This window comes from Electrophorus electricus, chromosome 9 (genome assembly GCF_013358815.1).
Source record: "Electrophorus electricus isolate fEleEle1 chromosome 9, fEleEle1.pri, whole genome shotgun sequence".
Classification (NCBI taxonomy): domain Eukaryota; kingdom Metazoa; phylum Chordata; class Actinopteri; order Gymnotiformes; family Gymnotidae; genus Electrophorus; species Electrophorus electricus.
The window spans coordinates 15,928,516-15,943,330 of record NC_049543.1 but is presented as its reverse complement, the minus strand read 5'-3'; the positions used below and the strand labels follow the sequence as shown (position 1 = coordinate 15,943,330).

At 39.5% G+C, this 14,815-nt stretch overlaps 1 long non-coding RNA gene across 1 annotated transcript; it reads left to right on the top strand.

Moving 5' to 3' along the window:
• Nucleotides 1–10,806: 10,806 nt before the first annotated feature.
• LOC118242029 lies at nt 10,807–12,140 on the top strand. Its single transcript, XR_004776512.1, has 3 exons — nt 10,807–10,865; nt 11,629–11,712; nt 12,099–12,140. It is a non-coding gene; the product is annotated as an uncharacterized LOC118242029 (long non-coding RNA).
• The last annotated feature ends 2,675 nt before the right edge of the window (nt 12,141–14,815 follow it).

Sequence of the window (14,815 nt, the reverse complement as noted above, 5' to 3'; positions counted from 1 at the left end):
TAAGAGATGTCCACATATCTGCTGACAAACTCATTGCAGGAATTTTCTGGACCTCAGCTTTGGCCTTCTCTTTCTCTTATTGACATTTGGCCTCAACCATGGCCTTTACAGTCTAAAGGGAAGGAAGAAAATAATTATATATATTTTTAATACTACTCTCATAATGTATCCATGTCACCACACATACCTTCCTAGTTAGGAGAATATAAGTTGAATCCAATTTTGCTACCAAGTCCCTGAAGCTTTTATCCTCAACTATGCTAAATGGCTGTGTGTCTCTAACTATCATGGGGACCAAAGCCTCATCCAGCTCTTCCTTTCTGGTCACTGCTTTGTAAAGATTAGATTATACTTTGTCACCAAAAAATATAGTACTCACCAATGAAATTCACTTTATAATCCAATCCAAACTGCAAATAACATTTAAGGTGCAGAGAATAATGCAATATATATATATATATGTATATGTATATAGAGTATATACACATTTTATATACATGTGCATAATAACGTTAACACCTTGTGACAACTGATAAATAAGCCAAATGACATTGGCAAGGGTGACAGTAGGAAAAACTCACTGGAATGGTGGAAGGGACTTGGAAGGTGTCAGACTCAAAAGGGAACTCATCCTCCTTCGGTTAACCCTGGATAAACCTGGGCAAAGATGAGTTGGGTAGAGGATGGCTGACAAATTGTAAGCATGAAAGATACACTACAGCATTCCTACACAAAGACATCATAGGAGATAGAAACAGAGCACAGTTCACCTGGATAGAACACCTGGGTAGAAATACAGTAACTCATTATTATAACAGTACAAAGAAATGAAATGTGGATCATCCAGGTGAGGTTCATCTGCTAATCTGCACATAAATATTGTTTGTGACAGTGCAGAATGTTGCAGGTAAATGGAGGGCAAGGTGCTGTCATTTTAAGCATTTTAAGGCAGGTCCAGGAAGGAGAAACCCCAGCAGGTAGGAAGAGTTAGTGGGGAGCACAGATAGCACAGCACTCCAGAATCATGTACTGGAGCATGGTGTGTCCACTGGGGGGAGGTGGGGTGGTTGGAAGAGCATAAAAGACTGTTGTTACTGCAAAGATTCATTTAGACCTTTCATTTGGACTGTTATTCTTTTTTTAGGGGGCGGGGGGGGGCATGTATTTAATGAAATAATAACGAAAAATTAATAGATGAATTCATACCAACTCAAATTTGCTGGTAAAGAAATCATTTGTAAGGTAAAAGTTATTTTAAGAGTGATGTTAAGGAATTTTTTTAAATGTTAATTATAATTTCATTAGAATAATTCTAACATCTACGGGATGATCTGAGGGTTAAAGAAAAAAGAGGTGGACCTTATGGGCAATAAAGCAAAAGTCATTATTGTAGTACAAGACCCTTTGTTCTAGCTAAGTGATCTGCTGCATCTCAGTTTGAGTCATGTAGAATTCTAAAGACAGAAAGTCTTTATTCTGGCATAAAATAAAACTGAAGGGGGAAACATACTTTGAGTTAGTACCAGTAGTTATTGATTGTACACAAAGTCCAGTATGCATCCAAATGTAATCAAGAGATATCTGTTGGTAGCTGAACATCTCCAACTCGTACAATGCAATGTTTCTTCTTTGTGTCAAATGAACTTAACAATTCAAACATCCATAACTGGCCGTGTTTCTTGCCAACATACTGGTGTTTGGACTTATGGGATTACATGTCTGTTGCCTTCAATAGCTTAGTTGGTAGAGTGGAGGACTGTAGAATTTAAAACTGTTATCCTTAGTCTGTCAGTTAAAATCTGACTCAAAGGAAGTTTGTTTTTTCACATACAAGCTTCTTTTTTAAGTGAGCAAAAAGAGCATCCCCTGACCAGGAATCAAGCCCAAGTCGCAGTGGTGAAAGTGTTGAATCCTAGCCACTCACCCACCAGCAATAAAGCTCAGATGCTTCTGACAAACATTTTTCAAACTCTGTATTCCTAGTATACTGACGATGTTTGTATGCATACTGGACTTGGTATGCATGAGCATTAGGAGGTCATAAAGAGAGGTATTCATATTTCTTTTTATTCCACATAAAAATTAAGTTTGAAAGAGAATCCTAGCCACTAGCTCACCAGGGATAAAGGTGACAGTTTCCTCTGACATGAACATGAGCTACATTCATTGGTAACATTTTGATCGAAACCAGGCAAAAGTATTTAGTCACTAGCTGAAATAGCTCAGCTGGGTGAGTGTTAGATTGAATATCAAAAGACTCCTAGTTCAGTCCTGGGTTTTGGTAGCTGTGCAAGACCAAGCTCCTCATCAAACTGTCCTCTTTTTAAGAATATTTCATAAACTTTTACATTCCTTTCCTAAAAACGAATGACATTACTGTTTTTACGCTATTGTTAGAAGTCATAGTGTAATAGTGCTCTAGACTTTGAATTCAGTGATCCTACTTAAACTTTAGTGGAATTTGCACTTCCTTATGATATGTTTCCTCACTGCACAGAGAGCCATTTGAACATTGGCTTCTGTATAAACGCTTTTGAAATGTTTTTCATTAGTTGTCTACTGGCCAAACCACTGGACAAGGGGAGGGTAGGTGTCAGCTTGCATGTATGCTTGTGTTGGTATCCTGGTTCACACACTCCCTGTGTTTTCATGGAATGGGGCCTACCTCAGCTTCCTTTGGCTCATGGATGGGCTTTGTCCTACCAAAAAAGGTGATGCAAATAAGTCATCTGCTTACTAAAGTTCTTGAAAATCACACTCTGCGAAGAGGCATTGCATAATGCAAAAAAACCTTCAGAAACAATACACTCTAATGACAGCAACCAACATACTTAATACAGGAGTGACCTCAGGGGTGATCTCATCCAAAGGCCACAACAGGAACAACAGGCTTAAGAAGGGACACATGAAATGACCTCAAAACACAAAAGTGAGCAGGTAAGTTGAGTTGATATGTGACTTCATTAATGTGCTTGGTAATTTCATATGGACCGATATACTTGGGACCTAACCTGCGACATGACCCCGGCTTGCGGTAGTCCTGTGTAGAGAGCCACACTCTGTCACCAGGTTGGTATATCGGGTTCTCCCCTCTGTGCCTGTCCGCAATTTCCTTATACGTTCAGAGAACTCATACAATACACTGATCTGTTTCCTCCCATACCCTTTCGCTCCGCTGCATCCACTCATCCACAGCGGGGAAACCAGCTGATATGGAAGTCCATGGGACATTTGAGGCTGATAACCTAAAATACAATAAAAAGGAGTCAAGCCAGTGGATGAACTAGTAAGTGAATTTTGGGCCATTTCTGCCAATAAGAGGAACTTGGACCGGTCTGATGGATTGTTCATATAAAAACAATGTAGGAATTGGCCATTTGACTGTGGATGTAAAACTAATAGCTACCCCGATGTGTTCAATATAGGAAGCCCAAACTCGAGATGTGAATTGATGTCCCCAATATGATATTATGTCCTCTGGGATGCCAAATATACGGAACACCTGGTTAAACAAGGCTTCCACAGTTTGGCAGGCTGTAGGCATACTCGGAAACACAATGAACCACACACCCCTGGAGAATCCATCAACTACAGTGAGGACAGAGAGGTCAGTAACGCAATCTAAGGTGATGTGAGACCAAGGACTTTCTGGTACGGGAAGAAGCATGAGCTTTCCTGTGGGTAGGGTCTTAGGCATCTTGCTTTGACTGCAAATTGAACATGAAGAAACATACTTATAAATATCGCTTGTCATAGCCCTGAACCAGCGAAGAATGAGCCCACTTCAACAGATGGTCACAGCACAAGGTAGGTAATGTTTTCCCGACAGACATTCCATTGGGATGACTGTGTCTTGTATGGCCTGTTTATTCCATCATCTATTTTATATACACTTGTCTATTTAATCATCTATTGTAACTTGGACTTGTCGTATCGTTGTGAAAGTACAGCTCCTACCCCGATGTTAGCAGCATCAGCTTCCACGACAAATGGAATGGAAGGATCAGGATGTCGACGTATGCTAGTCGTGGTAAAAGCTTCTTTCAGTTTCCTGAATGCTTGATCAGCCTCCTGATTCCAAAGTAGCTTGGTCATTGCTCCTTTCAGGAGGGCTGTGAGAGGAGCTGCAATGCTGCTAAAATTCCATATGAAGCATCGGTAAAAGTTTGCAAATCCCAAGAATCTCTGGAGTTTTTTAACTATAATAGTAATGGGCCACTGGAAGATGGCTTTGATCTTCTTATCATCCGTAGTGATTTCACCATGGCTGATCACGTATCCTAGAAAAGTTATAGTTGGAAGGTGGAACTCACATTTCTTTCCCTTTACAAACTCAATAAACTTTTACTCTTTACTACTCAATGCATAAAGCTGTCTGTGTTTGATGTGCTCTCATTTTCCCACCACATCCATTTAGCAGTACTTCTGAATCACCGAAATGGCTTAAAACAGCTGAGGGGATGTTTGAAACTGAGTGATAAGATGTTCAGCAATTTATATATGATAATACAAGGCAGTAAATTAAATTGGGCTGAACTGGACAATAGTACCTGGCATGAAAAGTATGTCGTAGAGAGAGTAACAAAAAACTCAACCTCTCACCTCGCGCTCTGAGATGTCTCCGTCACTGTCTGTAGTGTCCTCTAGGATACTGCTGCCCTCACTAAAGTGTGTCACCCTGACCGGGTCAAACATCTCTTGAACATAATAACTACACAATGGAAAATCAGCTTCAAGTGCTGCACTGAGCAAGAGTGCACTGTAAATGGCCAGATATAAATGGCAATGTCAGTAGTAAATTTATATATGCAGTCATGGAACAGGACCTAGCTGTAGAGCACAGCTTTAAGGTGCATATTATGATGTGCTCTTACCAATCATCCTCCTGGCTGTGTCTTGCTCTTTTGGCCAAATGTTTCTCTTCCAAAGCAGACAGACCAGACTTGCTGCATATTACTCCGTGCACTATAAATAAACCACATGTATAATGCCTTGTAAACAATGGAACAAGGGAAATTTGAATTGTGACTACTCTGTTAAAGGGGCGGATAAGGCAACCCACCCAAACCCCCCCGAAAGCTGTTCTGTTATCCCTAATTGCTATGCAATAGTCCTGTGATTAACTCAAAGGCTGGAGAAGTTTCCCCTTTCTCTACTTGAATCCTGAAGGCTGTTCGGTTCTGTCGCCCACAATCCATCCTGTGTAATTAAACATTCACATCATAACTCGACCCCGTGCAATAGGGCAAACTCACTCGGATGGGGAAAGGATGACAGACTACCTGTACTGCTGCCGCAACTCTGCGGCCATTCCAACAACATCCACATACATTCCAGCAATATCCTATTATAGGACACAGTGGGCTTAAGTACACCCATGTAATAGCATGTTGGACCTTCTTTGGCCTCCAGAACTGCAGCAATTCTTTCTGGCATAGTTTCCACTATGTGCTGAAAATACTCTGCAGGAATCTTGGTCCAATCTTCATAGGATATTTTCTCTCAAATTACATGGAGGGACTGACATGTTCTAAACTGCCTGTTATACTCTTACAGCCGCTTTGAAATACAAAAAAAAACATATTTATCTTCCACTCCACTCAAGGATGGCCACACTTGGAATACCCCTTGGCACATTTAAAACATTGTGTGAGCCAGATAGCTTCTGTTTTCAACCTTCCAATGCTCTGAGTATTAGTGTTCCATGCATATGAGATGCTTCAACACGTCCATGCGTGTTGTAAAGAAACACAGTGTAAGCAGTATTAATGAAAGTGCATCTCTACCTCAAACTCACCAGTGTAACAATTACAGTTTGTGAAATCTAATTTTAAATGGCGATCAGCCTTCTTAACAAATAAGCAGAACTCACCTTGTTAAGTGTTTGTGTTTGTTTGTTTGTGTGTGTGTGTGTGTGTGTGTGTGTGTGTGTGTGTGTGTGTGTGTGTGTGTGTGTGTGTGTGTGTGTGTGTGTGTGTATGTGTGTGTGTGTGTGTGTGTGTGTGTGTGTGTGTAGTTTTAAGCATAGCAAGGCACTTCAGGGTTGCCAGGTGGAGCCTTCCTGAAGACCCTGATACTGAAACAGCATTAAAAGCTGCAATGGCACTGTAGTTGTATTTATCTGCACTAATACAGCTTTGAACTATTGCACTCTTACATACAGTAAGTTTCTGTGTACCGGTGTACATTTCTGTTTACCTTTAGTAAATAATGGGATTCTATTCTAATATTACAAGTGCTAGAAGTGCTGAAACTCCAAACAGTGAAGAAACCAGTGGAGCTTAATGACTGGTCAGATGAAGAGAGTGAAGTGAGGAGTTTCCTTCAGTGTCTGCCATGCCCCAGCTGAGCTGAGTGTGAAGCTTTTATTAGTACTATAGGAGTTGTGTTTAACTTTGAAACTGATGGTGTCACAGCCATTTGTGGCCAAGAGTCTAGAAGAGCATAATTGGCTGTACTCTTAGGGAGAGAGGGAGTGGCATACGCTCTCTCCCCTGTCAATTACAGAGACACCGTGCAATCAAGGGCGTCTATAAGTTCACGCATCAGAAGGGGGAGGAAAAGACTATTTTCTGTGTACTTAGAATAACATTCCGTATTTTTTTGGAGAAAGTTTTCTAGAGTGTTTTCATGTAGAGAGAGAAATGAGTGGCTAAAATGTCAGAAACATTAAGGAGACAAATGGGGAATACTATAACAGCTCTTTCCATGTGTTAGTGACACCAGTGTTCCCTCTTTTCCCAGATGGTAAAAAAGAGCCCTGACTCTTGCAAACTTCATTTTTTTGTAGAACAAAGAGAAAGATAAATAACTCGCTTTATGGCCTTTTTCCACTCATGCATACCAAGTCCAGTATGCATCCAAACATTGTTAGAATAGTAGGAGTGCAGACTTTGAAAAATGGTCTTGTCATGTAAACTCAGTAGCTTTGTCCCTGGTTGTCTAGTGGTTAGGATTCGGTTCGTTGACCCCCGCGGCCCGGGTTTGATTCCCGGTCAGGAAAAAACCTTTTTATGCTCATATAAAATGACAGATTTTGCATTAAAACATAAAGTTTGTGTGAGTTGGAGTTGAGCCGACAGCCTAAGGATGACAGTTTTAACTTCTACTCTACCAACTGAGTTATTGAAAGCGACATGCAAGTAATCCCACATGTCCAAACACCAGTATGTTGGCAAGAAACACAGCCAGTTTTGGATGTTTCAATTGTTAAGTTCATTTGACACAAAGAAGAAAGATCGCATTGTATAAGTTGTTCAGCTACAAACAGATATATCTTTTGATGACATTTGGAATCATACTGGACTTTGTGTACATGAATGGAGAAAGGCCATAAATGGTTAGAATAACATTCAGTGCTTTTGGAGAAACGTTTCGAGAGTTTTGTCATGTAGATGTTATGTAGGCTAGATTTGTGCTCTCAAGCTGCGATGGTGGTTTTCTCATGGCTTCTAAAAGAAGAGGCTGTGGTCAGGGTGGAGTGAGTCTTTGATAACCAAGATTGTTGTTGTTTTGGCCTTCGAATAGACAATGGCATTACCCAGTGTCAGGTCTTTCTCACTAAACTGCAGAGAATGATATAGAGGGCAAGAAATGGTCAAGCACAGTTTTATTTGGTGTGTGTCTGTAAAAAACACTACAGCTCTCTGATACATTTTTGGTTCAAGATTTAATCATCATGCAAATGATTGTGATTAATGCTTTGTCTGTTTAATTCAAATATTATACTATAAACCTAATATTTTAATAGGGTTGGCAACTTTCTAGATCCGATTACTACATGTGTGTGAAGTACAGGTGCTGTAGCTATACGGTATACAATTGTCCACAGTAGCCTAATTATAATATATACAACCAAAAATGCATCTAAAATAAACACCAGAAACCTGGACTAAGGGTAATGTACATAAGTACATTAAATCTAGGTAGGACTGCTCAATAGGTAGGATAACAGCAGAACAATTGTCCCGCCGTATAAGCAAAATGAGAGCCTGCTAAGGCCGCCAAGAGGGTGCCAAAGACCATGTATTTATTTCTATTTGTTTTTTACCTATGTTATGTCAGTGGCAGCTCAGATTTCTGCATAGGGCCCCAAACAGGCTTGGGCCAGCCCTGGTATCACAGTGTCGTGCACTGGAAAACCATCAAGCCTGTTGACTATGCTACCAGTGTTGTTCATGTAACTGTGCAAATAAACTGCAAACACAATTACTTTTAGAAGTATCATCCAGTTTCTTTTCACAATTGCCAAAATGTAATGAATCACAGCCAGTGTTCTAAAACAGACCTGGAATGTATTCCTGGCTGATGTGCCCTGTTCCTGGTTACAAAAAAAAAAAAATAAAAAAATTAAAAAATTGGTGGATGAATTTTCAATGAAAGTGCTTCACTCAGCAGCCATTAATTATTCTTATATCCAGTATGAATAAATTGAAATTCCTATCCTTGTATCAGGTGCAGCAATTATGTGTAACAATTGTGAAGCAAAAAAGCAAAAGCAAAATTGTAATATAACAATATAGGTAATATAGAACTTGATCTAATGATATTAATTAGGCTATGCAAATAAAACAACTACTTCGGTAGCACATCATTCATGCCTGTTGAATAGGCAGTTTTCTGCTTTGCAGATACTTGAAATCTTTTACTAATCTTTCCCCAAATCCAGTAGGAGCTGCCTTTTACATTAACATGCCAGGATACACACTCACTGGATGTTTAATCTTTCTAGTGGTTAAGCTATATTCTTATAGTCAAGAAAGATATTTTTTAATTATTAATCAGTTAAGGAAGTCAAGCTATTGCATTTTGCTGAGATGAAGGAATATTGCATAACCCTGTACTGGCCAAATAATTAGATTTGATGTTCTATTTTGTGGATTAATCCCATAACTGAATTATTCACATGGTTTTATAGCCATGGTTAATACTTGCTGTCAAAATGCTGAGGTTCATAAGAACCTCTTTCCTTCATAAGGAAGCTTCCTGTTTTTGAAACAGGTAGTTTCAGCATACTAGCTCTTACTGCTCTCTATCTGTTTAACAAATGTTTTGTTGGATTTAACTACTTTCTACCTGGAAACTGGCAACTTCCATGGAAAACTATTTTATCATCACAAACTATATCTAAGGAACTACCACAAACATAAGTAATGTTAACATTTTGCTTTTTCATCATGACTTATGTTCTGCTTCAGAGCACTGAATGCAGCATGTTTATTCTTCGTCATTAGTGGCAGTTTTATCTGTGAGAAGTGTAGATGAATTGCTAGTCTGACAGACAGTACGCATCCAGACAGCAAGGCGAAAGGGTGACGTTACGGCAAAGTAGACGAGCTTCCACCAGCTCATGGGACCACTACACATCCCCAACATTAAGTAACAAAATCCCAGAGACCTTCTGCCTGTACTGGCCAGACTTCAGATCAGAAGGTGAGAGAATACAGTCATGTGTTGTGTGGCTCAGATTGTTCACACAGTTAGTAACAGTCCAAACACTTTAATTATACTGTACAGCATGAGACCTGGAAATGTGTGTATGTGTGTCTTCTCCCCAGGCTGAGCTCCAGCTTTGTAATGTCCATCATCAGAGAGATCTATCAGACTGGCTCTGCTCACTGTGTGTCCAGCTTGTTGAGTTCAGCAGAGAACTGCATCAACCTGAACAGCAGAGAGCTGGACTCTGTCCACTGTGCTGCCCTGCGCTTCACCCTCCAGCACTGCACAGCAGTCTCTCTCAGCCTGCTTTTCACCTCCATACCAAAGGCGGAGTTGGAGAGCATTGAGCCACTGCTCTAACACGTCTCCCGTCTCAGGCTTGAACTTTTCTCACAATCAGAATTTTAACACAGAACTGGTCTGTTTAGGGAGTGTTATATAAACGTTTATGTACGTTTATGTGTTTTTCACGAGTTTCCTCAAAAGTCATTTTGTGCCAGCATCATTTAGGTTTTATTGAGACTCCTGTCAGGTAATCAGCAATATCCATGGATATTTACTTCAGAATAAAATGACTTTCTGGAGGAAATTGTTAAATTTAGGTGAAATATTTATATTAACCTGAAATTAACTGCCCTGCCACTGTCTGTGTGTGTTTTGTTTTCTCCGTGTTGACAGGCTGCTGTTGCTGAGGCTGCTCCACTGCTACAGTGTCTCTGAACTACAGCAGGGGGCAGCAGCAACAGATCTGCTCTTCGCTCTGCAGCACAGACTGGATTTCTCCTGCTGCTCTGCTCTGGACCTCACAGCAGACACACAGAAACACACACTGACTCTGAGCACTGAGGACTGCAGAGTCGTCTCCATGGTCATCCAGAGAGCTCTCTCTCTCTCACACACACACACACACACACACACACACACACACACACACACACACACACACACACACACACACACACACACACACACACACACACACACACACACACGCATACAGCTCACTCTACACGGCTGTGAGGGCAACTCTTCCCCATTTTACCCAACAGTCACCCTTCAGTTAAGCCACTGACTCAACACCCACACAAACTAGGGAAACATTCTGGAAAAGGAAATTACTTTTATCATTCTGAAACAAATATGTGTGTAAATTAGCATTAATGTTAGTTAGCTTATGTGAGTGTGTTCGTGTTTGTGACTCTACATGTTGGATGAACTGTTGAGTGTGTTCCAGCTGCAATAAAGCCATGCTGCTTCCAAGTCCTGGCTCTTATCTGTGTGGCGGACTGATATGGCTGTAGGTCACTGGCGCTGATTTTCTGGAACATTCTAAGGGCTGTCAGAACTGGACCTTAACCACTGTCACGCCTCACTGACCACTGCCTGCAGCTGCTGTTCCCACACCAGCACAAAGCCCACATCCTGGAGTGAGTGGACAAGCGGGAGGAGGAATGTGTAGAGAGTCTTGATTGTTGAGTGCACAGTGAACACTAACATAGATATAACACATTTTACTCTTTTTCTCACAATTTAACACAAAATCCGGCATGTGACTGAACATAGAAGCTGTGTGTGTTCATTGTAAAGCATTGTATGTTCCTTGAAAGGCTCTATATAAATGTAACTTTGCTCATTCAGTCATATCCTGTGTTCCTTCAAGGACTTATTTTTTTCAAAAGCAAACAGCAAAAAGCTTGATTTTCTTGGTGATTTTATTTGGAAATGACGACCTCTCTCACTGGCTGCCTGGTTCACTGATCACTTCCTGTACTTGGCAAGATGGACCTCTGTGGTCTACAAAATATCCAGACTGCTTGTAGAAACACATGTTCTCATTAAAAAGAGAAATAAGGCATAACAGACTCTTTATGATTTACAGTTTCATGCCTGATAGATAACAAGTCATGTGTACAAGAACTGAAAGAAATGATATTTTGTTTAAAATGTCAGAATGCATAATTATCTGGCCATTAATGACTCAGGTCCACTGACACAAATATACTATTTATTTCTTTGCTTATTCATTCATTTGCTAATTCAGTCATTCGTTTATTCATTCATTCGTTCATTAATTTAATTCATTGATATATAAATCTACAGGTGTTTGTACTACTACGACGGTGATTTAGTAGAGGGAGGTGTGTTTGGGAATCCTGAACAATGTGGTAATTATAATCCATCTAATTTCAGCCTCAGTCACAATGACATCACTGATGTGTCAGCAAAGAGGATCTATGATACTTTCTCCACCAACAACAATATTCACACTGTGAGGTAACTGTGTGTGTGTGTGTTTAGGCATGTAAAATAAGGCTGTATTTATTTGAGTTTAAAATTTCAAATTTAAAAGCCTATTTTGATTTTATAGGCTCTTCAACAACAGAATTACAGGCATACAAATCTTCCTCTCAGACAAGTGCTTTGAAGTCTGGTGATGTTGATGTGTTGTTGGCACTGTAATGATGAGATTTGATTTTTCTAGATTATTGGGACTATCCAAATTATATTTTTGTTTTAAGTGAAAAAATGTAATGATTAAAAAACAAATTTTAGTTATCTTATACATTTTAAGATTACATATAAAAATCAAATACTCAAAATTTATTTATAAAGTACTTTTTAAAATTGTATTTTATTTTATTTTATTTTATTTACAACAGGTGCTATTACAAAGCAGCTTTTCAAATGTCCAAGTCCAAGCCCCCAGTAAGCAAGCCAAGGGTGACAGTGGCAAGGAAAAGCTCCCTAGAGCATGAGGAAGAAACGTCGAGAGGAACCAAGACTCAAAGGGGGTCCCATCCTCCTCTGGCTGTTTAAAGAGAGACATAAATTAAAAAATGAAATAAGCATTTAATGTTTAGACCAACTTTCTGGAGGTTCTAGTCTTGTCCCAATAGTGTGCATGTGTCCGAGACCCAAGTCGCAAGAGAACGTCCATTAAGGGCAACAGAGAGTAGCTGGTTGGGGTGGAGGTGGTGTGGGCTACAACAGGGGACATCAGGGGATGATGGGAGTAGCCAAGGCATCTGAGACAGGATGAGGCTCAGTAACATCACGACATCAGGGGTAGGTGTACCTCAGCAGAGTCCACTATCAGTCCAGTGTATTAGAGCAATGATGTTTGATTCCTACTCAAAGAACATGTGATATTTCCAACATTCACTTTAGGTATCAATGAAGTTGTGACATCAAGCAAAGGAGGACAGTGAGACATGAGTAGACAAGCACAAGTTGGACCTATTAGGGACAATGAAACAAAACCTGAAGACAAGAAAACAGAAATGAAAGCCTGAGTGAGCTGAACTGAACTGAATCAAACTCCTACCGCTATATGGACCTAGCTCTGTAATATAGTTGAAACTGTAAGTTGCTATAGATAAGCGTGTCTGCCAGATGTCTGCTCACATTAAGCAGTGCAGTTGTGCAGTGTGAACATGACATCTGTCTTTTACAGCAAAATCTAATTATTTTATTATTCTTTAAATGTCTTTAAATGTCTTCATGGTCTAGCAACTCATAATGGCATTAGCACTTGAAAGCAAAAAAAACAAACAAAAAAAACCAGCAAAACAAAAACATCTCAAAACACACTTATTGCATTGAGTTCTGTTTAGATGACTTTTGATTTTATATTAACACATCTACTGTTATCTATTTACCTTTTCCTTTTATCATTATATATGTCATTTTATTTTTTATCCTTTGGGCAATTAGTCTCTTCTCAATGCGTTTTATTTTTTGTGTGCAGAGAGAAGGGGTAAGAAGATGCATATACAGAGGTCTGTACTAGCCGTGCTGTCAAAGGTTAGGGGAAATGAAATAAATAAATGTTCCAAAATGTTTTTTTAAATAGTTTAGTATCCAACATTTTAAATTCTAACATTTATGGTTACCCCCAGCAGTGATCAGTGGTAGCTCAGTGGTTAAGATACTTGACATGTAGTCAGAAGCTTACCGGTTCCAGCCCTACTGCTGCCAAGTTGCCACTGTTGGTTTGCTGAGCAAGGCCCTTAACCCTCAATTGCTCAAGATATACTCACTCGTAAGTCACTTTGGATATAAGTATCAGGTAAATGTATGGTTATGTTTTTTATAATCTTGTCGACACAAATGTCATATTCAACCAGAATATGTAAAACACACTGTCAAATCGTGTTTATAAAAATACGTTTCAGTTTTAATTAATTTCTATAACTTCATGTCACTTATGTTGATATGGTTGTTGGCTCAGACAACAATGGCCACAAGAGGGAGACAAAGAGCTTCCCTAGTAATCAATGAAAACAGGCATACCCTGTAACTGTATGCTATACTATTCTTTTATTTTATATTTTTCCTTGATGTCCACTTACAATGTCTGCATGGCTTTATGTCTAATCTATTTTACACAAATATTTTCCAACCTGTTTATCTTGTAGAATTAAATAGGACATGTATTACATTACGAATAAAGAATTCTGCGCTGCATACACTTAGACATCGGTAATATAACTTGCAGTTATATAACTTCTAGTGAAAATCCTTGAAGCAGTCAACACCATCATCTGAGTGAGCTCCATTTAACCCTCTGAAGTTAAACAAAGAATTGCAGCTAAATGTGTGAACATTATCACATGTGTCAGTTCATAACAAGTTAAGCTTCATAATAGGTCACGAAGTCAAGAAAATTCATACCTAAGCATTACTTTGTTTGATATGTTTATGGATGTATTTGAGTATAACCAGGTCATTTGCCTGTTTTTATGTATTGATCTGTATTGCTCCAAAAAACTACTCACGTCTTCCAATGTTCTTGATCCCCACTTCTAAGAAATAGTAAATGGACTAATCCTAGTTGTGGATAAGTATAAGACTAAACAGCTGTGAACTAATTCCACACGAGGGGAGTCATCACTGGAAAGGTGTTCTGGTGCGAGGCGTGCAGTGGTCCCTGTCCTGCGAACACAGAGAGACACAGAGGCGAGATACCAGTTAAAAAGGTTTGAGAAAGTACATCCTCCACTGACAAGATTCTGTTGTTTAAATGTAAATGGAACAGGTCTGCTCCTTCTCTCAGCCAATATAGAAACAGCAAACTGCACTACAACAAGTACACAAGGTGTAATGAACTTGCTATGAGAATGATCTCAGTAAGTAACTCAAAAAGGAAAGGAGCTTCTCCTTCCTGTTTTCTTTGTTCTCTTCTTGTTAGTGTTTGTATTTGCTCTTTCAAAACACTCCTGCACTCATTCCTCACACTAAAACATGAACCTGGTGTTGTTTACACAGTGACTTGGTGTGAGGCATCTGATCCATGATTTCCCCCTGGGGTCACAGGTCTCGTTTGTCGCCCTTTTTTTTCTCCTTAAGACAAAAACAAATTAAAATAAGAGCAGAA